At 40.0% G+C, this 24,738-nt stretch overlaps 1 protein-coding gene across 5 annotated transcripts in view; it reads right to left on the bottom strand.

Annotated features, from left to right (window-relative positions):
• Positions 1 to 24,738, bottom strand: part of HECW1 (HECT, C2 and WW domain containing E3 ubiquitin protein ligase 1) — a 441,224-nt gene that overhangs the window by 356,058 nt on the left and 60,428 nt on the right. The window lies entirely within an intron of this gene.

Genomic DNA, 24,738 nt, shown 5'->3' with positions numbered 1-24,738 from the left:
ATACAGAAAACATGGAAAAGGAAAATACTCTTCCTTTTATTCTATAATTATTGTCATTATTGCTATGGTGCTTTTAGTGTGCACAAAACCCCAAAATATACACACAGCTTTTTAAAAATGAGAGAGTGATCCAATAGGGTACAGATCCTGACCAAAACAGTGAGAAAGCTGCTAAGGCTGCTAAGGTGCATGGTACAGGCTCGAGAACCAGAATCGAATATTCAGATTCTAACTCGGCCCTTGACTAACTAGCTTCATGTCCTTGCAAATTACTTAACCTCCATGTGCCTCGATTTCCTCATCTGTAAAATGGAAATCTTAACAGAAGCTATGTACTTCTCAGAGTTACTGTGAGGATTAAATACATCCTCAAAACAATGTTTGCTAAGTATTTTATTTTATTATAAAAAAACCCTCTTACGTGGAGAAAGAGGAACCTTCTTACACTGTTGATGGGAATGCAAACTGGTGCAGCCACTCTGAACACAGTGTGGAGATTCCTCAGAAAGTTAAAAATACAACTACTCTATGATCCAGCAATTTCACTACTAGGGATTTATCCAAAGGTACAAACATAGTCTGAAGGGGCACCTGCACCCCAATGTTATAGCAATAATGTCCACAATCGCCAAAACAGGGAAAGAGCTGGGATGTCCATTAACAGATAAATAGATAAAGAAGATGTGGCATATATAGAACAGAATATCACGGAGTCATCAAAAGAAAATGAAATCTTGCCATTGCAACAATGTAGATGGAACTAGAGGGTATTATGCTAAGCAAAATAAGTCAGAGAAAGACAATTGTGGTATGTTTCATTCATATGTGGAAACTCAGAAACAAAACAGAGGAGGATGGGGGAAGGGAAAGAAAAACAAAGTAAGATGAAATCAGAGAGAGAGACAAATCATACAGAGACTCTCAACTCTAGGAAACAAACTAAGGGTTGCTGGAGGGGAGGCGGGTGGCCAGATGGGGTAACTGGGTGATGGGCATTAAGGAAGGAGGGCATGTGACACAATGAGTACTGAGTGTTGTATGCAACCAATACAATTAACATATAGTTATGTTAATTAAATTGATTTTAAGTTTTAAAAACTTTATGGATCTTCTTTGCATAGACTGCTCCTTGTAACAAATTTCTCTGAAGTTTTCATAAAGCTAGTATTCCACAGTCACAGGTTACAACACTTCACAGCATCACAATGAACTTCTCTCTGAAATATTTTCAGACATTCAAGTGTTTTCTTTTTGCTTTACATTCTAATGGTAATGACATCTTTGTACACACAATCTTTTCATTTAGTAGCAAGGATATAACATAAATATTTCTCTCTACACCAGAGCATTCTCTACCCATAGATCATCCCAAATTCTCTAAGATTCTCTAGCATCAGGTCCACGAGAATTGCTGAACTTCTTTGGCAAATTTGTGCAGGAAAAAGACAAGTGTTTGAGGGTGAAGGAAATGTAACTTGAATCAATTATAAATCTACCACCAGAAGTGTAAAGATGAGTTCATGCTGGCTGTTAACAGTTTTCTTATAATAATTATCCTAACAATTTGCAGAAAGTACCCATCACATAGGCTTCAGCTTCCACAGGACTTTCCTCTACACTGTGAACACAGCACAGCTTTGCCCTGGACATTCACAAACCCCGTCTCCTCACATCTCACCTTGTAGATTTGTGGGTGTCTGTGGCTCACCTATCACCTTTATGACAAAGACTCAGAAATATGCATTTCTAGCCTCTAAAACCCTCTGTACTGGAGCTCTACATTTGGGACAGTCTCCTCCATCAGGATTGTCCTTAATTAACCAAACTATTGCTCTGTCCAGCATGCAGGAGGACCAAGTAGGCCAATCAAAGGGGATTTTGATGAAAAGGAACGTGAGGGCCATAATGTGATATATTTGAGTCCAGCCTAGAGTAGGACCATCACTTCATGTCCACAGGCTTCAAGCTGGGTTTGCATACAACTCCACTTCCACAACGGAACTCCTCCCATGTTCCAAAACACAAGCATACCTCTTCCCTGCCACGAATCCCCCCCGACTCTGGAAGTTAAAACCTTCTAGAAATCCACAAAGTTGATGCAAAAAATCTCTCTCGTGAAGCTTCTTTCAATCGAGGTGCTTTGCTAGCTTCTTGTATTCCCAGTTTTATAGCTATTTTTGTTAAGGGTTTAGCATAGAAATACAGAATCAGAAGCATGCATTTCGACCCATGTTGCTGTATAAATTAATAAGATATACTATCAAATGGGGACACAAAAGTGGCAAGGATATTTAAAGACTCTGCCTTTTCTATTTCCCCACTGATGCCAAACAATGCTGGGCTCCTGAGGGAGCCTCCCACAAAAGCAAAGCAGAGGGCCTAGTACAAAATATTGGCGGCAGGAAGGCCCTAATTTGTCAGACAAGACACGTATGGGAAAGTTCCCTGTTTTCTCTATGTAATTATCTTAGGGGGAGAATTCAGAAGTGAGCTGGCTCTCTCAGCAACATGTACTAACACACACACACTGTTTGAATCTAAAAAATAGGGAGATAATATTTTCTGGCAGAAGCAATTCTGATTTGGCTAATTGATTTGCCAAAGAAGATTGGCTTTGCAAATTTGGCTTAAAGTGATCATTTCACCAATTACATGACATACATGAGCTAAAATTGGCAACTCAAGTTTTTGACAAAAACACTTAAAAATATAGAAGATTAAAAAATATTGACTGAGTGTTATACTATATGTTGGCAAATTGAATTTAAATGAAAAAATAAATTAAAAAATATTGCATCACACTGGCAAAGATGTACTAAATTAACGATATTTCAACCTTACTTTTTCTAACTATATAGACCAAATTAGAGAAGGTGCCTCTAAATTTAAGAGTAACAATCATAATTAACAGTCATTTAGGAAAGTCTGCTTGGTTTCTAAAACTCCCAGAAATAAACTGAAAGAGAACCTATCAGTTTGTCAGACTATAGAACCTTAAAAGTAATGGTGATTTTTGTCATGGGCCCTAGAAGGAATGTGAAAAATTGAGCGAGTTCTTCGCAATGGTATTCACAGATTATTACTATAATGGTCACCAAAACCAAACAGAAGTAAAGCCAAAACTTGTCCTCACTTCTTTCAACTGTGCGAGGTTTTTCTTTTTCTTTTTTTAATGTACAGAATTGATGCTGACAACTGTCTCATTCTACTCCTCCCCTCACCATGTGTACTCTCTCTCAATTAAATAAATCTTTAAAAAATACATATACCCAATGGAATCTAAATATCATAGCATGTTGATAGTTATCATCATCAATTTACAAAATCCACATAGAGCTTTCCTTTAACATGGAACGTTTGCATTTCTCTTTATTCCCTGGAACTCATGCATGTGTTTCACTGACCCCACTGAATTTTACCCTAATATATTTTTATGTAGAGGAATCTTATTGATCACTGTGTCATATTTTGCTATAACAACTATGCACATAAGTAGGAATTAAGTTTAAGTTTTTCAAATTTCTTGTGAACATAGTTTTCTTGTATGCAAAAAATATCTGAATTGATGTATGGTTACAATTATGATTAATGCACAAGAGATCACAACTAAACATGTTATAGATATTTATCAGGAAAAATATAATTTTTTATTAGAAATCTCTCACTGGAGTCGCCTCTCCATGTGCCATGGCATTCAGAGCCCATTAGGCAACCTAGAAGAAGATGGCACAGTGTATCCTGGACTGTGCAATTTTGTCACATGCCATTTTGCAAAACTGAAGCTAAATTCCCCCCTGTAAGTCCAAAGCTCAGGAGTAGTCATCCTTCCATTAAGGACTCTTTCTTTTTCTTCCCAAATACATGGAATTAGCAAAATGTGACAGTGTTATCTATTGTTCTTGTCATTTTTATGATCTGGGTGTCCCTCTGTCAAGAAAACAAACTGCCTATTGCAGTAAGGAAGGGAAACACAGTAATTGCCAAACTTGTGGGGGTAAAAAAATCTCTCCATCGTTGCTCCTTTAACATCTCCCTCAGAGACAACTTTCTCATTGCACCTGCCTCACCTGATTGGCAAACCCACCTTTTTGGCTCATGGATGGTAATAAAAGGTTACAACACTCTCTCCTCTCCTCTGTAGGAAGCATGTACTACCTACAGAGCCTGGTCTCCATGAGGAATTTTGAAAAGAGGGATGCTAACTAAGGAAAGACCATCATCTCTGAGTTTGACAAGGTTTTGTGGAAAAGAAGAAGAGCTGAGGGCACACACAGTAGGGATTATGGTTTTTCACGCACTGCATCTGATCAGAGAAGAATGCCACCAGTGTCCCAGATTCATAAGAACAGAGAAAATCTCATATTAGGTCAGCATTTATCAAATAAGATTAAATTCCCACTAAATACAGAAATTAAACTATGTCAACAACCTACCTTTCTAGCTTTAAAAACTATTACATGGGTATGTAAATTGCAACAAATCTACTGGAATATAATTTTTTAATATCTATCTCTAGAAACATTTAGGTCCTTTCAATCAGTGATAACGCCATTATCTTTGACATTAGTAATATGAGAGAAAAATAATATATGATATGTAAATATTATATTTATAAAATATAATAACATGAAAGAGAAAAAACCTTATGCACAAATCCATTCATGCAGTGTCACATATATTATGGAGAATCTGAATCAGTCAATATATTAAAAAAAGGACATGGTTTGTTAAACTGCAAACTCTACAAAAGATATATTTGCACCACTAAATGGAATCTATCAAGAAATGTATAGTAAGCGAGGAAGAGGCATACACTATAATATCTAGGGAAAAGAACAGAATGTAGAAATATATCAGTCTGAACAGTTGAGGAAGATGTCTACTAAAATAAGATTATAAAAATAAAGTACACCAAAATGTTGACATTAATTGTCACAAATTGGTGGCCTCGAGAATGGTTTTTTTCTTCTTTGCATTTTTCTGTATTTTCCAATTTCCTAAAATGAGCATGTACAACTAACAATTACAATAATTAAAGAATTTTTTTAAGAAGAATCTCCAATAATGTACCATTTGTTAAAGCAGTAACAATTACTGGCTAAGCATCAAAAATGTCTTTTCACATCGTGGTTTTCCATCAGTCCTCCTACTCTATGGCATGATGTGAACTTGCTGTATCATTGGATATTACTCAGTTCTGCTAAGGAAGACAAGAAGAGCACATAAAATAGATGAAATGCATAAGCAATGTAAAGCATAGTCAGTGAGTTAGCAAGTGGCTTAGGAGCCACAGGAGGAACTCAGTTTGGATTTAGTACAAATAATGATCAAACAAGTGGCTTGGGAGGCATGGGCAGAACTGACTGTGTGTGCTGAATGCTGACAGTAAGGTAAAAACCTAACCTAAAAATAGCAAGCAGACTGTATGATGGCATCAATGTAAACCTTACTCAAAGCTAGGAAAGGACGGACAGACTAAGTTATAAGCTGACAGCTGGGTGACCCCTGTCCAAAAAAGTGCAATTAGACACCACAGCTGTTTAGCAGCTAATTGGCAAGCTCCAGCTCTGGGCTAACCTCGTTTCTCAGATAGAGCACGGATGTGTCAATGGCCTCAGGCACCTTCAGCCTATGGTCCCCTTGCATGAACCCAGCCCTGGCCATCATCAGGGAAGGCTGCTGTAGCAGAAAGATAGGACACATCAACGTTACTAGCTCAGGAGTCAGACTAGCCCTCCCTCCTGACACCTTGCCCCAACTATACCAATCTACCCCACTGCTGCCTTTTTTTTTTTTTTAATTGATTTAATACATGGTGGGATTCAAGCATCTTGATTGGGTCCAGAGCCTTCCTGTTTTGGGGCTTCAGGAATACCTTGCCTGGTAGGTTCCTGCCTGAAGTCCTTCCCTAAACACCAGTGGAAGAGACATGCTTTCCTCTACTCCCATCTCTGGAATGATGCTTCAGACAGACTTGGGTTTGGGATGTGATATGGACTCACACAATACACCTATTAACCACCAGAAACCAAGTCTGGACTTAGATCGGTAATGTAGTAGAACTGTACAAGGTAGGAGTTTGGAATATGGAAGGTATAGCATCACAGGAGGAGGACGGGCCTACAGGCGGATTTATTTGTAAACCACAAGAGTGTCCTATTTGGGGAGGTTGGCAAAGGGGCTATCACTTGATTTACCCCATGGCAGGAAGCTCTGTGGTCCTTGTACAGAGTGTAGATGAGGAAGGAATTATTCTTATTGTAATACATCACTAATCAACTGAACACATTATGGGAAATCATTCTTGATCCATGGCTCCCCCATATCAATGTATTCCACTGTCATTCTTTTGAAACTCCCTCAGTCTTAAGAGGGCTTAGTAGTACAATGAAGAAATGCATTCCGCCTCCCCTTTCCTACTGCGACTGTAAAATACATTTCCTCAGCCATGACCATGGGTGGGTGAGGGCGATGTCAGAGCAAAGAGCATTTATTTTGCTTTGAATCCACTCGGCATGTCTTCCTCTCTCCCCAGATTAACCCCAAAGTGTTCAATATCTAACACAGCTACTAATCCTCCCAGTATTAGAAAACAAAATACACAAAAAGCCCCAAGGTTCAAGAGATGTTGCAGGGCTGTTGCTATCATATTCGACATAAAAGGCACCCCTGGAATTGAGCAGTGAGGTGGCCCTGACTGAGATCTTATGAGATGCATCTGCGTAAAGCCTGGTTAATTGCTGTAAGAGTTTTAGTAACTTCCACTGGGAATCACACATTCCAGGTAATATGATAGATGCTCTTCTCTAGCATAATTGGTCTACTAAAGCGAAAAGTATTTTGAGTACAGAATTATTTAAAAACAATAAATGAACACCTAAAAATTTTACTTCTAACCACAAACATCTATTTTTTATAATAGGGTCAAGGTCTTTTCTTCAAATATGCTTCTCTGAAGCAGCAGTCACGTGCTCCACACAGCTAGCTGTCTAATGCAATTTCCATGCACTCCAGGAGAAGCTTCTGCAAAGTGGAGCAAGACTTCAGAGAACTAGAAGCATAGATAAAGCAACCTGAAGGCGATTAATAATGTTCCAGAAACCTTTTGTAACTGTCTCATGTTCTGCTATTACTAGTGTGATCTGTGAACCAGCAGCATCAGCATCACCATCACCTGGAAGCTAGTCTAGAAATGCAGGATCTCAGTTCCCACCCGGATCTTCAGAAAGCCAGGATCTGCTGTAAGCCATTTCGGGGTGGTTTGTATGCACAGTGAAATGTGAATGGCACTAAGTGAAATAAGTCAGTCAGAGAAAGACAAATACCATGTGACTTAACTCATACATGGAATTTAAGAAACAAAATGGATGAACACAGGGGGAGGAAATGAAAAAAAAAAGATGAAAACAGAGAGGGAGGCAAACTATAAGAGATTCTTAACTATTAGGAACAAACTGAGGGTTGCTGGAGGGGAGTTGGGTGGGAAGATGGGATAATTGGGTGATGAGCATTAAGGAGGGCACTTGATATAATGAGCACTGGGTGTTATATGCAACTGATGAATCACTAAATTCTACCCCTGAAACTAATAAAACACTGTATGTTAACAAAAAGAAAGAGAAAGAAAGAAGAGAGAAGAAAGAAGGAAGGAAGGAAGGAAGGAAGGAAGGAAGGAAGGAAGGAAGGAAGGAAGAAAGAGAGAAAGAAAAATGTTTTCTACACACGCACATATACACATACAAAATTGGAGTAGCACTGATCTAGCCTATACCTATTTCAGTAACAAGTTTTTAAAGAAGATACTCTTTCTTTCTGTCTTCATATTTTATAATATTATGTCTGATTTAACTGAATTATAATTATAAATGTAAGTATAACTAGTATAAACAAGAATGGGAGAAACGTAAGTGACGCTGTGGAAGCATTCAAAGCCACCAGTGAGAATGCAAGAGAGCAAGTGTGATTGGTGAAGTGCTCGCCACACTGGGCATCACTCGGGATGTGCATCACTGAGGATGTGACAGGGGAAAGATGGCATCTATTAACCCAGTGAGTAGTTTAAATGTAGCGGTTTGAAAGCACCAGGACTGATACAATAATTCATATTCACTGGTGAATTTTGGTGAATGGTTTTTAACCCTAATGACGACACCATGGGAAGGCAGTTGAGATGGGCACGGTGCACTTGCCAAATGCCTCCAGTTCTCCAGCTCCCAGCCACCTGCAGGACTGCCCTTTCTGGCCCACTGTGGCATAGAAGCACGAGGCTCAATGGGTTAATGAGTTGTGAGCTGGAGTGCCACCTGTCTTTCCAGCCTAATTTTTAGGGGAAAACCTTCCAGAGCACACTCTTTTCCTTTAGCCCAAAGGCCAGCAACATCAAAGAGACTCAGCCAGAGAGAAGCACTGCTGACATTTAGAGTCCCTGAGATTCTGAGGTTTACTGCAGCGGTGTAGGCCATTCTGACTGGAACCCTTACACGATTGGCTTTCCTGTGTTTCCAGGTTGCAGATGGCAGATGTGGAACTTCTCAGCCTCCATAACCATGTAAACCAATTCCTATAATAAATGTCCTCTTGTGTCTATTTATAACCTATTGGTTCTGTTTCTCGGAAGAACTCTAACACAGCTACATTACAGAATTTAGATTGCAAAAGATGTAAATGAAATATGATGACAAACAATACAACTTCAATGATTCAAATGAGTGTTTTCCAAAAGGAGAACTCATTATTGGTCTACAAACTTTTTAAATCTGTAGGTGTCCACGATGAATTTGTGGCAAAGGGGAGCTTGGGAGAACCTCTGTTTAAGGAAATATTAAATTTATTAAGGAGATGCAGCTGCAGAGATAAAGTATCTTTCAATTTCTACTGTTTATAGTGGTGGACTATGTTTTCCATGCCTAACTGCCTGTGATTATGAAACAACCCTGAAGTAAAATAAAATAGAATGTAGATAATAAATCTATATTATATATATATGTGAAAAATTTAAAATATGCAAAACAAAATATAAGAGACTAAAGGGGCATCTGGGTGGTGGTGGTTCAGTTGTTTTGAGTGTCTGACTCTTGGTTTCAGGTCAGGTCATGATCTTGTGGGTCATGGGATCAAGCCCTGTGTCAAGTTCCAGGCTCAGTGGGAAGTCTGCTTGAAGTCTCTTGCTCTGCTCCTCCCTTGACTTGCTCTCTCGCTCTCTCTCTCAAATAAATAAATCTTTAAAAAAATATATAAGAAACTAAGAAGTTAAAGGTGGGAAGAACTCAATAAACAGAATAAAAGGAATGATTAATATATAAGGCAAAATAAAATTTAAGAAATTAAATGCTGTGTTTCAGGAATTTGACACACTTCAGTACATACATAGAGTGCTTGAGTTAATCTGTAACCCAAGGGTCATTAACATCTGAAGCTCCCTGACCCAGAGTCCCTGCTCCCTGACCAATAGGCACAGTCACCTAACATTGAAAGATCAGTCATGGAGCGTCCTCAGCAAAGTATGACTGTCCTTCAAAAATACCAATCTAAATCTGCCTCTGAGGTCATTAATTGGTCTAAGGGATTTGGAGATAACTTTTCATTGACCAGAAGTATTGTTCAGGCAACTTAAACCTGGTATGGATGGGATTGAAGAAGCCAAGGAGCCAGGAAAGCAAACCCTTTTGCAGAGATATCCTTCATCTAGAACTCCTCTCTGTCCTGTTGTGCCCACAGAACATTGTCTTACCTGAACTTGCTACAGGTTTAGCTGAATCAAGGTGTTCATTATGTTTGCACCATAATTAGTCCTTCCAGGTGTTATATGCAACTGATGAATTATTGGAAACTACATGTTTCCAATATGTACTATATGTTGCATATAACACCTGGAAGGACTAATTATGTACTATATGTTGGTTTATTGAATTTAAGTAAAAAAAAAAAAAGAAGAAGGAGAAGAAAATGTCTTTCCTGCAAGGTGAGTGGGAGAGTGCTGGAAAGGTTACAGGTGGAATCTTCAGTGAGTTTAGAGACAGGATATGCACATGTCTGAGACTTATTTCTGTGGTAACCTATCTCTCTCTCTAGAGATGATCTTTAAAGAGAAAGAGGAGAGAGAGAGAGAGAAAGAGAGAGAGAGAGAGAGTGTGTCTGTGTGTGTGTGTGTCTGTGGAGATATGGAGCTCCCATTTACTTCTAAATGTCAGGAGTTACCCATAATAACTTCTCTAAGAGAGAAAAGCAAGGTAAGCATAAGGAGCTAGGATAAATCCAATTATTGAAAGATCATTGTTAAAATATCAAATGATAATTCAAATGAAAACCCAAAATTCAATCACGTAAAATGTGATTCAGAAAAACATGAATTAAGAATATTAGTGATAAAAGTCACAACATAAGACTTTAGAATGAATAAAAGGTAACAGCATCTATAAAAACAAAACATAGATAATGTCATGAACTATTAAAAGGAAAAGAAAAATCCTAAAACTTGAAAGCATAAATAAGAATAACAAAATAAAGTTATATAAAACTGTGGTGTGTGGTGGTTCAAAATATGCCCAAAAATTCTTGAACGCTATCTTTAAAAGGTGGGTCCTAATTTTCCTCTCCTTGAGTGGGCTGAACATAAAGACTCCCTTCTGATGAATAGAATAAAGCTGAAGTGATGGTGTGTGATTTCTGAGATGAAGACACGAAACCCTTCGTGGTCTCCTGCCTTCCTAGTCTTGGATGTCTGGCTCTGGAGAAGTAGCCATCATGTGAGGACACTCAAGCAGCTGTGGGAAGGAGAAAAGCCAAGTGATGAGTCCTCTTAGAGACAGATCATCCCAGGACCAGTCAGGCTGTCTAGATACTCTAATCTTGGCTGACACACGTCCCGGTAAGAGACTGAGCCAGAACCTCCCATGTAAGCCACTCGCAGACACCAGACTCTCAGAAACCTTGTGAAAAAAAATAAGTGTTATTTTAAGCTACGAAGTTTTAGATCATTTGTAAAAAAGCAGCAATAGACAATGAACACAAATTGCTAGAGCAATTTTTAAATAAGCAAATATATCATTTGCAGAGGTGAGAAAGGAGTCAAATAAGGTGTGCTCTAAGGAAGCCCCCCATTTGAGGTAGAGGGGATCTCAAAATATAAAACTCCCAGAGAAACTCTCTCAGGACTATCTCATGATAGATCTTTGAACAGGGAAGCCCCAGCAACCATCCTTTACCTAGGACCTACCAATTAGAGTAGGGCCCATCCTTTTCTGCAAAAAGAACTCTTAAATCCATGACCTAATGCACATGCTCCTATTGGCTTGTAGAGGAGACTGCTATTCTTTCAAATTGTGCATGCCAGTTGTTAACTAAAATCATGAAATCATCATGAAAAATTAAGTAATAGGGATCCCTGGGTGGCGCAGCAGTTTGGCACCTGCCTTTGGCCCAGGGCGTGATCCTGGAGACCCGGGATCGAATCCCACGTCAGGCTCCCGGTGCATGGAGCCTGCTTCTCCCTCTGCCTGTGTCTCTGCCTCTCTCTCTCTCTCTCTCTCTCTGTGTGTGACTATCATTAAAAAAAAATTAAAAAAAAATCTCTATTAAAAAAAAGAAAAATTAAGTAATAAAAAATTAAATCAATTACATTAAAGAAAAAGTTAATAGATACTGAAGGCTCGTCACATCCTAATTATTTTACTACTTTACACTATTACCTGTGCTTTTGAGGTAACCTACATATACTGAATCTATGTGATGGAAATCCTGCACTGTGCATCTCTTCCCACCTGCTTGTTCAGTGGGAATCACACTGGTAGCTGGAAATCAGCTGTGGTGGGAATAATTACACACTGGGAACTGGGAAAGGCTAGAAATCAGGACTGGATTTACTGTTTTTTTTTTAATTGTCTATTTTTTAGGAACTGATAGGAAAATGTTAATAATGCAGATTATTCTGCATCATTCTGCATTTCTGTACCTGTTATATGTGGAATAGCACAAGACTTTGAGGAAACATTCTTCCAATATTCAAAACACTTTATCCAACTCATCATGGAAGAATGAGCGAAGTTCTAACATGTGTCTTTGTCGGTTTACTTTTCTTAGAGAGAGAGAGAGAGAGAGAGATGCAGTGGGGGAGGGGCAGAGGGAGAGGGAAAGAGAATCTTAAGCAGGTTCCACATCCAGTGAGGAACCCAACACAGGGCTCAGTCTCACAGTCCTGAGATCATGACCTGAGCTGAAATCAAGAATCTACCACTTAACCAACTGAGCCATCCAAGCATCCCTTCATTGGTTCACTTTTTTTCTTTTTCTTTTTTTTTTTCCATTGGTTCACTTTAATCTTACTAGTTAAGGTAAATGAAAATACTGAATAACCTGCAATTTGAATTGTACTTGTCTGTCCATTGCAACCATACGATGCAAAATACAAAAATTTGCCAGAAATTACCACATTCTATGAAAATCAAATGACTTGATGGAATTTATAACAAAAAAGATTACATGTTTCATTATTTGTAAACTGTGCGGTACATATCCTTTATATCAAATTTTTTAATAAACATGTGTGTTTAGAGACTTCATTTTCTTAAAATAGCCAGTTTTTAAACATTTGCCAGCATGTCACACTGACACAAACTCAGGCTGGCTATAACATTTGAATTATTTTTCTTAAAATAAGCCAACATTGTGTATGGCAGGAACTGTGCTGAGGGGCAGGGATATTTCGGCATCTTTCCTGAGGGTAGGAGCAGGAGCATTCAGAACAAGGCAGGAGAAGCAGAAAGATTCCTGATTCCCCAGCCTGGGGAATGGATGGAGGGACAGGTAGCAGGACCTGAAGAGTTTTCACAGAGGAAAGGTTTTAATTGATGTTACTGTGACATCATTTGAAATCTAAGTCATGAAGGTAAATGCAAATGACACGTGAGCACCTGCACATAAGACCTTATCTTAAATTCTTTGCTCCAACAGCCCACCACCTACCCTTTCAGGGCATTGAGCCTAATAGATGCTCAATAAATATTTGGTGAGCGTCTGCATTAAATTAAAGATGAAATGAGAGCTGCTCTCATTTTATAATTGTACACAATTGGTAAGGGTTTTATGTGTGCTCTGCAGGGATGCCTGGGAGGCGCCCTTGGAAGTCACAGCCAAATTTGCACTTAAATCGCTGAAAATATACAAAAAGAATATACTCCATGCAAACGAGCCTGCCCATTTAGATACTCAAAGTTGTTAGGTTCTTTGGCTAGCCTTTAGCAATTAGATGGCATGGGGACCAGAGGACATTGTCGCAGGAGCCACTGTGCAGGGACAGTAAAGCTCCATCTCTGTCCTGAGCAGGACTCAAACACAGTCACACAACCTGTGTTATAACATTAGCGTCCTCAACCTTTTACTGATTATTTGACCTTCTACAGACAAAGGCAAAGGCACCTGCATAAACTTCCTCAAAAAATTTCACCAATAAAAAATTATTCTAATATCCCTTGAGCTGATGAATGAACCCTTGAGGTCTAATTTGTTGTGGGTTTTTTTTGTTTTTGTTTTTAAATTTTTTTTTTAAGATTTCATTTATTTATTCACCAGAGACACACACAGAGAGAGAGAGAGAGAGAGAGAGAGAGGCAGAGACACAGGCAGAGGGAGAAGCAGGCTCCATGCAGGGAGCCCAACATGGGACTCAATCCTGGGTCTCCAGAATTACACCCTGGGCTGAAGGCAGCGCTAAACCACTGAGCCACCAGGGCTGCCCCTTGAGGCCTAATTTGAATGTTGACCTAATTTGAATGTTGATAAATAAGGCTCAACCATGCTCTGGGTAATGAAATTTTGATTAGGTTCTGGTGACTCAATCCCCGAAGCATGGGCTCCTGATTAGGAATATTTGGTTATCTAACTTTCCCTAGGTATGAATAAGGCAATCATCATGTATGCTGCAGTATTTAATACAGACAACCTGCAAGACTAAATAGATTAAAATTTCTTTGTATGAACCTGTTCTTAAAGCTAGAAGGATCGGGGTGCTTGGGTGGCTCAGTCAGTTGTGTCCAACTCTTGATTTTTGTCTCAGGTCATGACCTGGGGGTTGTGGGATAGATACCTGCGTCCAGCTCTGTGCTGGGCATGGAGCTTGCTTGGGATTCTTTCTTTGTCTCTCTCCTATACCCCTCCCCCCCCCACCACCACTATCTCTCTCTCTGAAACAAAAAAGGAAGAAGAAGAAGAAGAAGAAGAAGAAGAAGAAGAAGAAGAAGAAGAAGAAGAAGAAAAAGAAGAAAGAAGAAAGAAGAAAGGAAAGGAAAGGAAAGGAAAGGAAAGGAAAGGAAAGGAAAGGAAAGGAAAGGAAAGGAAAGGAAAGGAAAGGAAAAGGAAAGGAAAGGAAGAAAGAAAAAGAAGAAAGAAAGAAGAAAGAAGAAAAAAGAAAGAAGAAAGAAAGGAAAGGAAAGGAAAGGAAAGGAAAGGAAAGGAAAGGAAAGGAAAGGAAAGGAAAGGAAAAAAGAAAAAGAAAGAAAGAAAGAAAGAAGAAAGGAAGGAAGGAAGGAAGGAAGGAAGGAAGGAAGGAAGGAAGGAAGGGAGGAAGGAAGGAAGGAAGGAAGGAAGAAAAGAAGACTGGAATCGTAATCTTTGCATTTGAATATATTTGATCTCTCAGGAAATAAACAAACAAACCCCCCTGCCCGACTTCATTTTAATGGGTGACCATATCACGTTAAGGGATTCAGATGCCAATAAAATATAGACTGCTCAATTTTAATACCACATCTAGGCCCTTAAACACAAGGAATTCTACTGAAGTGCAGTACAACTCAAGCTAAGGTTGGCATTAATATTGCCCTTGGAATTCTCAGACTTGGGAGTAAAAACATTATTCTACAATCTCCTTTGCTCTATGCAGTGGATTTCAACTTCATTTTTGATGTTGCGCAAATAACACAGCTTGAGTCAAACTGGAGCCCTTGGGTAGAACTGTCAGCCACTCTCTCCAGCATCCTAGGATGGCTGTTTTCCATTCATTATTTCCTGTGGAAAGCAAGATTCTCTTTTGAGTGTCAACAACTTTGATGGTTTCTCACCGCAGAAGAAAAGAGGATGAATTATTCTGGAGAAAATACTTTCTTCTTCCTTCGTGATATTTGTGAAGGGCCTGGCACCTCCGAGAGAGCGGCTGATATTCTCCAAGCTCTTGTCCTATTATCTATTATCTTGTCCTATTATCTTGTCCTATCTATCTATCTATCTATTATCTAGATAATATGTTCAGGGTTTTATTTAAATATTCTTTAAATGGGGGCACCTGAATGGCTCAGTCAGTTAAGCGTCTGCCTTGGGCTCAGGTCATGATCTCAGAGTCCTGAGATCAAGCCCCACATCCTTCTCTCTCTCTCTCTCTCTCTCTCTCTCTCTCTCTCTCTCAAATAAATAAATAAAATAAAGAAATAAAACCTTTTTTAAAAAGGTGTTTAAATATTCTTTAAATGATTTAAATGCCTTATGGAAGTATTAGCCTCCACAAGGAAGATATTTTCAGGATGAGCTCTGAAAATGCCACTTTTGCAATCAAGCTTGTCCATCTCACCAAACCCTCTCTAATTTAAAGAATGGACAATGAAAGGGCCTTTGTAAGATTTAAAAGTCAGAGTGGGCCAGGGTGGGGCAAGGGGCTTCATGCAGCAGAGTTCTTAAGGCATGAACTCCCCTTGGCTGTACCTCTTCTAACTGTGGGACGTTGGGCATATTTTCTTTACCTCTTTAAGCATCCAAGATCTCATCTTTAAATTGGGGATATTAGAGAACCCAAGTCAAAAGTCCACTGTGAAAGTTAGATCACGGATCTTCACACAGTGACTAGTGGATAATAAACATAAAATGCCTCAATAACGGCAAGCTATTATAGAGAGCAGACACTTGATAGAAAGTTGTCTGGAGGCCAAACTGTGGAATCATTTGTTATTTGATCATTTCCTCCATGTTACAAAGTCCCTTTTTTTTTTTTCTATGATAGTCACAGAGAGAGAGAGAGAGAGAGAGAGAGAGAGAGAGAGAGAGAGGCAGAGACATAGGCAGAGGGAGAAGCGAGAAGCAGGCTCCATGCACCGGGAGCCCGACGTGGGATTCGATCCCGGGTCTCCAGGATCGCGCCCTGGGCCAAAGGCAGGCGCCAAACCACTGTGCCACCCAGGGATCCCCAAAGTCCCTTTTTTTAACCCAGTAAATTCCTGGGTAACAAGAAAGACATACTAAATTCCTCTCCATTATGAATAGCATTAAAATCAACTTTTAGGTGATTACCTTTTATGTGCAAGAAGGTTTTTGTGTACAGATAATGAGACAGGAATCCTGTCAACTGGGACAGGTGAGGTAAGAGACGTACTTAAAAATCACACAAAGCAGGGAGTGGTAAATGCCAAAGAAAGATAAAAAAATAATATGTTACCCATATTCGGAAGAGGGAAAAGTATCTCCTGCAGGGGGAGTGATGGGAGACCCAACGAGTCTTCGAGGAGATGATAAGTGTGGGACTTGTCGTGAAGGGGGAAGCAGAGGCACAGGAGAAGTAGTGCCAGCACTCGAGCTCTTCTCTGTGTGCCAGGCACTGTGCTAAGCTCCATGACTTGTTTAATTCTCCCAAAATTTTACTGAGTAGGTGCAATTATTCTTATCTCATTAGGGATGAAATTGAGGCGTAAGGTGATTAAGTCACTTGTTGAGAGTCATACAGCTGACGAGTGGCAGTGCCAGGGCTGGAGCTCAGGTTTGTCCGACTCTGTAGCCTTATTCTTTATTTAAATTCAATTTAGTTAACATATAGTGTATTATTAGTTTTAGAGGTAGAGTTCAGTGATTCATCAGTTGCATATAACACCCAGTGCTCATTACATCAAGTGCCCTCCTTAATGCCCATCACCCAGTTACCCCATCCCCCCCAACCCTCTCCCCTCCAGCAACCCTCAGTTTGTTTCTTATAGTGAAGAGTCTCTTATGGTTTCTCTGACTGATTTATTTCACTGAGCATAATACCCTCTAGTTCCATTCACATCCTTGCAAATGTAAGATGTCATTTTGTGATATCTGAGTAGTATTCCATTGTATGTATATGCCATGTTTCCATTATCCATTCACCTGTTGATGGACATCTGGGCTTTTCGCATATTTTGGCTATTGGGGACATATCCTGAAGGCTTTTTTAACCATGCAATAGGAGGGACAGAATGGTGAGTGGCTCCGGAAGACAGGAGGGAATACAATGAAAACTTGGGTAGGGACCAACCCAGACCAGGTTGCTTCTTATGTCAGGCCATAAAGTCATTAAGTAGTGAGGAGCACATGAGATTTTGGATTGAGAGGTAACAGGATCAGAACTGAATACTGCAAGAATAATTGTTGAGGTCCTCATCACTGATGGTCTAGTGAGGGGAGTGTCTGGGCTTGGTCCTGACATGTTCTTCTGGCCATCAAGCCTCTTTGGTGCCATTTCCTTTTTTTTTTTTTTAAATTATTATTTATTTATGATAGTCAGAGAGAGAGAGAGAGAGAGGCAGAGACATAGGCAGAGGGAGAAGCAGGCTCCATGCACCGGGAGCCCGACGTGGGATTCGATCCCGGGTCTCCAGGATCGCGCCCTGGGCCAAAGGCAGGCACTAAACCGCTGCACCACCCAGGGATCCCAATTTCCTATAGAAGCCAAGTCACTCAATCCCAAATTGTAAGACAGTAGGATTAATTCCTTCAGGCTCCACGGATTCTATTTCTTAGAGTATAGTTCCAAATATTTTGACTGTCCCGGAGAAATGTTCATATGCAAATCACAAAAATATTTGGATACAATTTCAGGAAATATCAAACCCTGAAACTCTAGGGAAGTGGTTCTCAAACTTCAATGCATAAAGAACAGCCAGAAAGCTTGCTTACAATGCAAATTCCCAAAACTTAGCTCCTAAAAGAATACTCTTGGAGATCTAGGGATGAGGCCCAGGAACCTGCCTGTTAACAGACACTGCCAGGGGATCCTAAAGCATGTGGCTTCTAGACAAATTCCAGAAATTCTAACCCAGGGAAGAACCCCTGTTCTGGAACATCACAGACACAAAGTAAAAAGCGACCCCTAATACAAAATTAGGACTGCTTCACAGCCCTTCCCTATTGCTCCATTGTATAGTTCTGGTTTTAGCCTGTCTCTCTCTTTCTGAAAAAAAAAAAAAATATGGCATAGGAAAAGAGACACCGAGGGCTTCTTTTACAGTCCCCCCACAAAGCACTCTGCACATGGTAACGGACTCTAAAATTGCATCCAGGGGTATAAAAGGTCCACCATCATTTATCAGTAATTGCCCATTTTTGCTACTCTTTATCTGCAAATACCAACTCCATCAGGTAATCCATTTTTCCTCCTCAAGGAGTACTTACAAAATAGGTAAACATTATGCTAAGAAAATACCATGGGGCTCTCTGGGAAGAATTATCTTAAAGGTTACTCAAATGTGAGCAGGCCATTAGCCACTATGAACATTGAGAGGAAATGTGGTCTGGTGGGCAAGGGGAAAAAAAAAAAAAAAAAGCTTGAGACATAATTAACTGTTGAAAAGGTAGCAGAACCAAGAGACTGTTAAAAACAAGGTATGCCTGTGAGAGGGAAAAAGTGACTAAAATATTAAAAAACATTCACCCATGAAAGGTCTGCATTTATCAAAGTGAGCAGTCTATTGAAAGGAAGCGAGTAAAATGCCACCGCAGCGCCTCCATGACTTCTTTGTTACATAAAAAGCTTCATGCTCTTCCCCAAATACTTCATCTTACATGCACAGAGAAGATATAGCAAATATTAGTGGATTTACTCTGCCGACCTTCAAAGCAGTTGCAGTTTGGCAGTGATTTGTTGTGATTGTAAAGAGCCTTTCATGGGAAGATTCACAATCTGCATGGTGAAGGGATCTCCTAACTACCCACTTGAATACGAATCAACCAGCATTCACAGAGTACTATGTTGTGGAAACTCTGTCTTCAACATTCAGAAGAAATTTTTACTTGAAAAATAATGGAAAAAAAAACACAGAAAAATAATGGAAGTGTTCACAATTAAATTCTTTCAACCTTCCTGTATGCTTGAAAATTTTCCTAATAAATTCTGGGGAAAATGATACCAAGAAATCAGGAAGGTGGGGCACATGAGTACCTGTACCTTCAGCTGTTCTAATTCCTTCATAAAAAAAAAATTATTTTTTTTTTGAGAGAGAGAGATAGAAAGAGAGCACAAGCAATGAAGAGAAACAGAGGGAGAGGCAGAGGAAGAAGTAGGGTCCCAGCTGAGCAAGGAACCCCCGTGGGGCTTGATCCCAGGACCCCAGGATCACGACTTGAGCTGAAGGCAGGTGCTACCAACTGAGCCACCCAGGCATCCCTAAATGTTCTAATCCTTAAATTGTGAGATGGGTTTATTAATATGCCTCTTCACTTACATATACATAGAACATTGATTTCTTTTTATAAAATATTATATGATAAACATTTTAATTAAATAAAAAACTGAGACATGAAATTAAGTGTATTCTCTTTGAGTTGCTTTGGGGGCAGAACGAATGTCAACTATTTGAAATCATTCTTTGCTTGCTATCCACTGACAGCACAAAAGAGACATTTTGATAGTGTTGGCCATGTGTCAGGGAGTTGGTTGAAATAAAACCTTTGTGCATCCTGCAATAAAGAAACAAAATTCTCTAGAGGTGTTTTTGTTCCTATAAGCTGACAAAAGAGACGGTGACTTGGGAGGGTGTGAAGTAGTGGTGGAGAGTTCCTCTCAGCTCACACCAAAGCCTGAGCATCAAGGACTCTAGTGCTAGGCTGGGCTGGAGACTTATTTTTTGGTCCAAGCTGACACCTGGCAAAAGACCCAGGAAGCAGAGAAGGAACTAGGGTCATCTCAGAATCACAGTTTAGAGCAAGGAATAGAAGAGCTGCTGAAGCTAAGGAAGAAAGAGTACTTAGAGGTTGGCCAGGGAACAAGGATATGGATCTGAGGCCACCGACCCATGACCCAGGAAACCCAGACTGATAAGGTTCTAGCTTCCACATAAGAGATTTCCATGGATCCTCCAGTGGCAAGAATGATGCCTCAGAGACTGGGGCTTTGACAGGCACTAGGGCACAAACCCCTTCCTTATACAGTAGGATATTTATGCCATCTCCCCAAACTTACTTGAAATTCCAATTATCAAGATTCATTGAAGATAACAGGCATCCAGGTAGTGATGGGAATACTATGAGTCATCCTACCCCTGGTAATTTTATTTAATCAGATTGTTTTCCTAACGCATAGTTAGGAGTGGACATCCCCTGGAGGGCAGCATGTGGTTACAGGGTGCCAAGGGAGAAACAACCCATTTCAACGCTGCACATTGGACTGACCCGAAATTGGCCAATCCTTCCTTTCCAGAAACCAGACAGCAAAGCCTTTCTGCCGTGCTCATCATGCTAAGTCGCCCTTTAATTTTCCCCTGGCTCTTTTGTCTTTCCTTCATGCAGGGGTGGGAAGAGATTGTGTTTATGTAACCCTAGAACCTAACCACCCTCTACCTCTGCCCACCATATCACATCCTCTGGGAATGAGAAGACTGGTGTCTTCCTGAGTCCCGAGATTTATGCTTTCTTCCTGGGGTGCCTCTACTTCATGCCTTACTTGCCACAGACCTGAGAATAGTTCCCAGGTGGCCCAGGTTTGACTGGAACATTCTCATGATGGTCATTTACATCTGAAAGCTGAAGTTTGCTGTATCTGTCAATGTTTTTACCCAGAGAACACTGGTTTCAAATTGTATTTTACACAAAATCAAAATATACAGACAATCAGAGCAGCTCTAGTCGTAAGGGATGGGAGGTCCAAGCTCTCCTCCAAACCCAAGACTCTCTCGTGCACACAGCCTGAAAACCACTGCCTTGCAAAGAGTGAGGGTTAGGCAGGAAAAGCAGCGGCCCTTAAAGACACAGTGAGGGATTTGACAGGGCAAATAAAACAACCCAGGGGGAGGTGGAGTGGTCCAGCTGTTTGTGTCCTTCTTGCTGCTCATCCATTCCACCCTGGGATGAAAAGAATCCCTTTCACTGGGCACATGGCTTTCTACAGAGCCTCTGCATGCTGTGTCCAAGGATTCCTTATAATGCGACTGAGAAAATAAGAGTATTTCCCAACACCTTGTATTCCTTTGAGCCTCTTATAATGAGGGCAGACATCTAATTGTCACATTGGTTCCCTGTAGGGATCTGTGCCAATTAAAGAGGATTCTGAAAGCTGGGGGAAGGAACAGGGGGAGGGGCAGGGACCAGGAATCTCATCCCTCTTTTGATTATTTATTTCCCTCAAACCTCAAGCAGGCTATAAAAGTGATTTTGAACATTAAGTAACACATCACATTCAAGTGCATATAATAACAGTTTAATTAGTACGTACGTATAATTTGGCTCGTTTCTTCGAGTGCATATACTACTGCTTTAATTAGTACACAAGTAAAATTTGACCCTGTCTATAAGTGTGCATACATGAGTTTGATGTCAAATAGGTATATATGAAAGAATTTTTATGAAAAAAAATCCTAGAAGCCTCTAAAGCCCAATGGTGAAAATACTGAGTCGTAGAGTAGATTTTTTTTTTTGTATTTTACTTATAATAAACATAAGGAACTGTCAGTGACTGTAAAAGTCTTGCATCTGCTTAAATATTCAACGTATTGGAACTTAAAGCTCATAGCACATAAGTAACATTAAACTAATCTCAAAAGCTGTCAGATAAAATACCAAAAAGCATTTTATTTTTATTATCTACAAGTGCCATCTTACGGAAAAGATTTCCTGCAATGTGGCTGACAACAGGGAGAAGGGATAAGCATGCCTAACCCTTTGAGGGAGATTCTACATTAAATACTTTCAAGTTGGGTCGTTTATCATTCACAGGCAATTCTTCAAATTTCAGGATTGCAGATTTTTCTAGGATATGAGCTAAAATTCCCAGGAGGGAAAAAAGGATTTTCCTTCCACTGCTTCTCATATATCTTCTCCTATCACTGAATTATATTTTCTGAGACTATCTCTTCCCGCTAGATTGTCCATGCAGAGCTCCTAAGTGTCCTTTTCCTGGAGCCTGGCCAGTACATGGTGGGTTTGCTGAAAGCGTGATGCCTAAAATTCAAATGTTCAGTCAAATTTTGAACAGGATCTAAAGAAATTCAAGAAGCAGATCCTAGGAAATACAACTTGAAAATGAGATCTTGGTAAACAGCAGACCAGAACTTAAATGCATGTGCGTGTGTCCGTGTGCGTGTGTCCACGTGTGTGTTTGTGACTAACTAGTGACGTTGAACAGCTCAACACTTTGGGGGAATTACATTTTGCATCACTCAGAATAGTTTTGGAACTCCTTGACTGTAAAGTGGTAATCTTCATCCCATACAACAAGGTCAGGCGCTTTATTCTTATATAGGTCTACACACATCTTGTTTTTACTATTTTATTTTATTTTATTTTATTTTATTATTTTATTTTATTATTTTATTTTATTATTTTATTTTATTTTATTTTATTTTATTTTGTTTTGTTTTATTTTATTTTATTTTATTTTATTTTATTTTATTTTATTTTATTTTATTTTATTTTATTTTATTTTATTTTTACTTTAAAATTAAGACTTGAGGAACAGAAGATTCCAGCACAAAGCACACGGGTTCTCCAGGCTGGCTCTCTCCCACCTAGCCCAGCAGTGTGCCCGCCGTCAACCTTCTGTAAGTAGATGAGGCTGCACACCAAGCCTTGCTGGTCTCACCATCTCTGAGTTGCTGGTGTCACCATCTCCATCCTAGGAGGACCCTGCTTCCACTAATGTCCTGTAGCAGCCTAACCTTTCATGGGTATATTATTTCTTCACTGTGTGCAAAAGGACATTGGCACTGCACGTGTCCTGCCCTGGCCCTACTTCCAGGTGAACCCATGGTCTGATTCCCTCAGGATCCATCTACTGACTCTACCCCAGCTGCCACCAGTCAGCTGGGCCACCTTCTCTCTCAGGGCTTCTGACACCCACTTAATAGATTACTCCTAACCCTGCTCTTGCTCCCCAAACCAGCCTCCACGCTTGAGTGATTTGTGACCTAACAGCTCTTCTTCTTTGGACAGACAATGCTCATTTCCTAACACAGCTGACAGGGCCCTTGACAACCCTTCTGAGGTTTTTTCCCAGCACTCCGGTCTCTGCATGTGTAATTCCCCATTCAGGGCCTTTTCACAAGCTGTAATCTGGTGACAGACTCCTTTTTTTTTGGCCTAAGCTAGCTTGTTTGGGTTTCTGCCTAGAGCATCTATGACTGAAACAAGTGTGTCCACTGGAACGATCTCCTGTCCGGAAGTTCTGATGATGCTCAACAAACAAAATAACCACTCTCTCTCCCTAATCTCATGGCTCTGAGCTATCCTAGAGGATCAAAATCCACAGTCTTGCCAGGCAGAGAGTTGCCCCTACCTGCGCATGGCAAGTATATCTCCGATACAAAGATAAGAAAAAAACAATCAAATATAATTTTGTCAAGAAATAACAACAATGGTGTAAGGGAATAGCAAAGTACTAGCACATAATAATTAAGCCCCTAATGTTTTTCTGGTAGAAGGGGAGTTGGGCTGAGTTGGGAAGCCTAACTTATTTTTCTGGGCTTTGTCTGAACCAATGGTCCATCCCAGGCCATGGGCAGAGGACAGGGGTGCTCCTGAATATCCTCTATGGCACAGGACAGCACCTAACAACACAGAAGTGTTGATCCAGCCCCCAATAATAGTGCTCTTCTTGCAAAACCCTGCTTTAGACTATTTTTCCCTCTTAACCGGCATTCCCTTTACTTCCAGAGTCTATATCACTCACCATTAAAATGTGGTGGAAAGATAACAGAATTAGTAATGCACATCCCAAGTCTTTCTTCCTGCTGTGCAAGCAACAATGAGTAACGCATGTCATGACTCCTTGTAATTACCCAATAATGTAAAATGAGGGGGAGGTAATGATTTCTTTCTTTATTAATTTTAAATATACAAGCAATGCATGAACACATTCACCTGCTAAAACAATTTAAACATCACAGATAAAAGTCAAGTTTCCCTAGCAACCACCCCCCTTTGCCCTCAGAAGTAGACATTTCGGTTTATTCTCAGCTTGGTTTAGATCTTTCTGTGGTGAACAAAGACCCATTGCCTGCTCCTCTTAAACTGTTTATTTCTGGTGGGCCTCAAATGACATCCATGGTGCTTACCTTGCATGTTGCTAATTACAGGTGAAATGGAGTCTATTTTCCTATGTTCACTGACAATTTCTAGTTCTTCTAAGAATTGCCGGTTCATTTTCTTTGTTCGTTTGTGTCAATATAGGAATGTGTTCCTTATCCCCATGGCCTAGTAGTACCCTGAATGCTTTGACACGTACGTTCATGTGTTGCAAGTGGATTTTCCTGGCTCCGCCTCTTCGCTCGTATTTATGTTTATGTTGTCCCCCTTTAGACAGAAGCTTTCGATAGATTGATTTATCAAATTTCTCAAGTGTTTCCCTTAAAGGTGTTGCTTTTGTGTTTTGTTTAAGGTCTGCCCAACTCAGTGATTTCTAGATTCCAAACTCCAATTTATTCCTTTAGACTGGAGGCTGTCTGCCATCTGAACAGCTCCTGCAATACAGGATGCTCTGCAGGTGGGACCTAAAAACCCAGCCACCCTTCAGATATTTGCACCCAGAGTCCCAAAGCC

The sequence above is a fragment of the Canis lupus genome, chromosome 21 (assembly GCF_048164855.1).
Source record: "Canis lupus baileyi chromosome 21, mCanLup2.hap1, whole genome shotgun sequence".
Classification (NCBI taxonomy): domain Eukaryota; kingdom Metazoa; phylum Chordata; class Mammalia; order Carnivora; family Canidae; genus Canis; species Canis lupus.
This window is presented reverse-complemented; position numbering and strand designations above follow the sequence as displayed.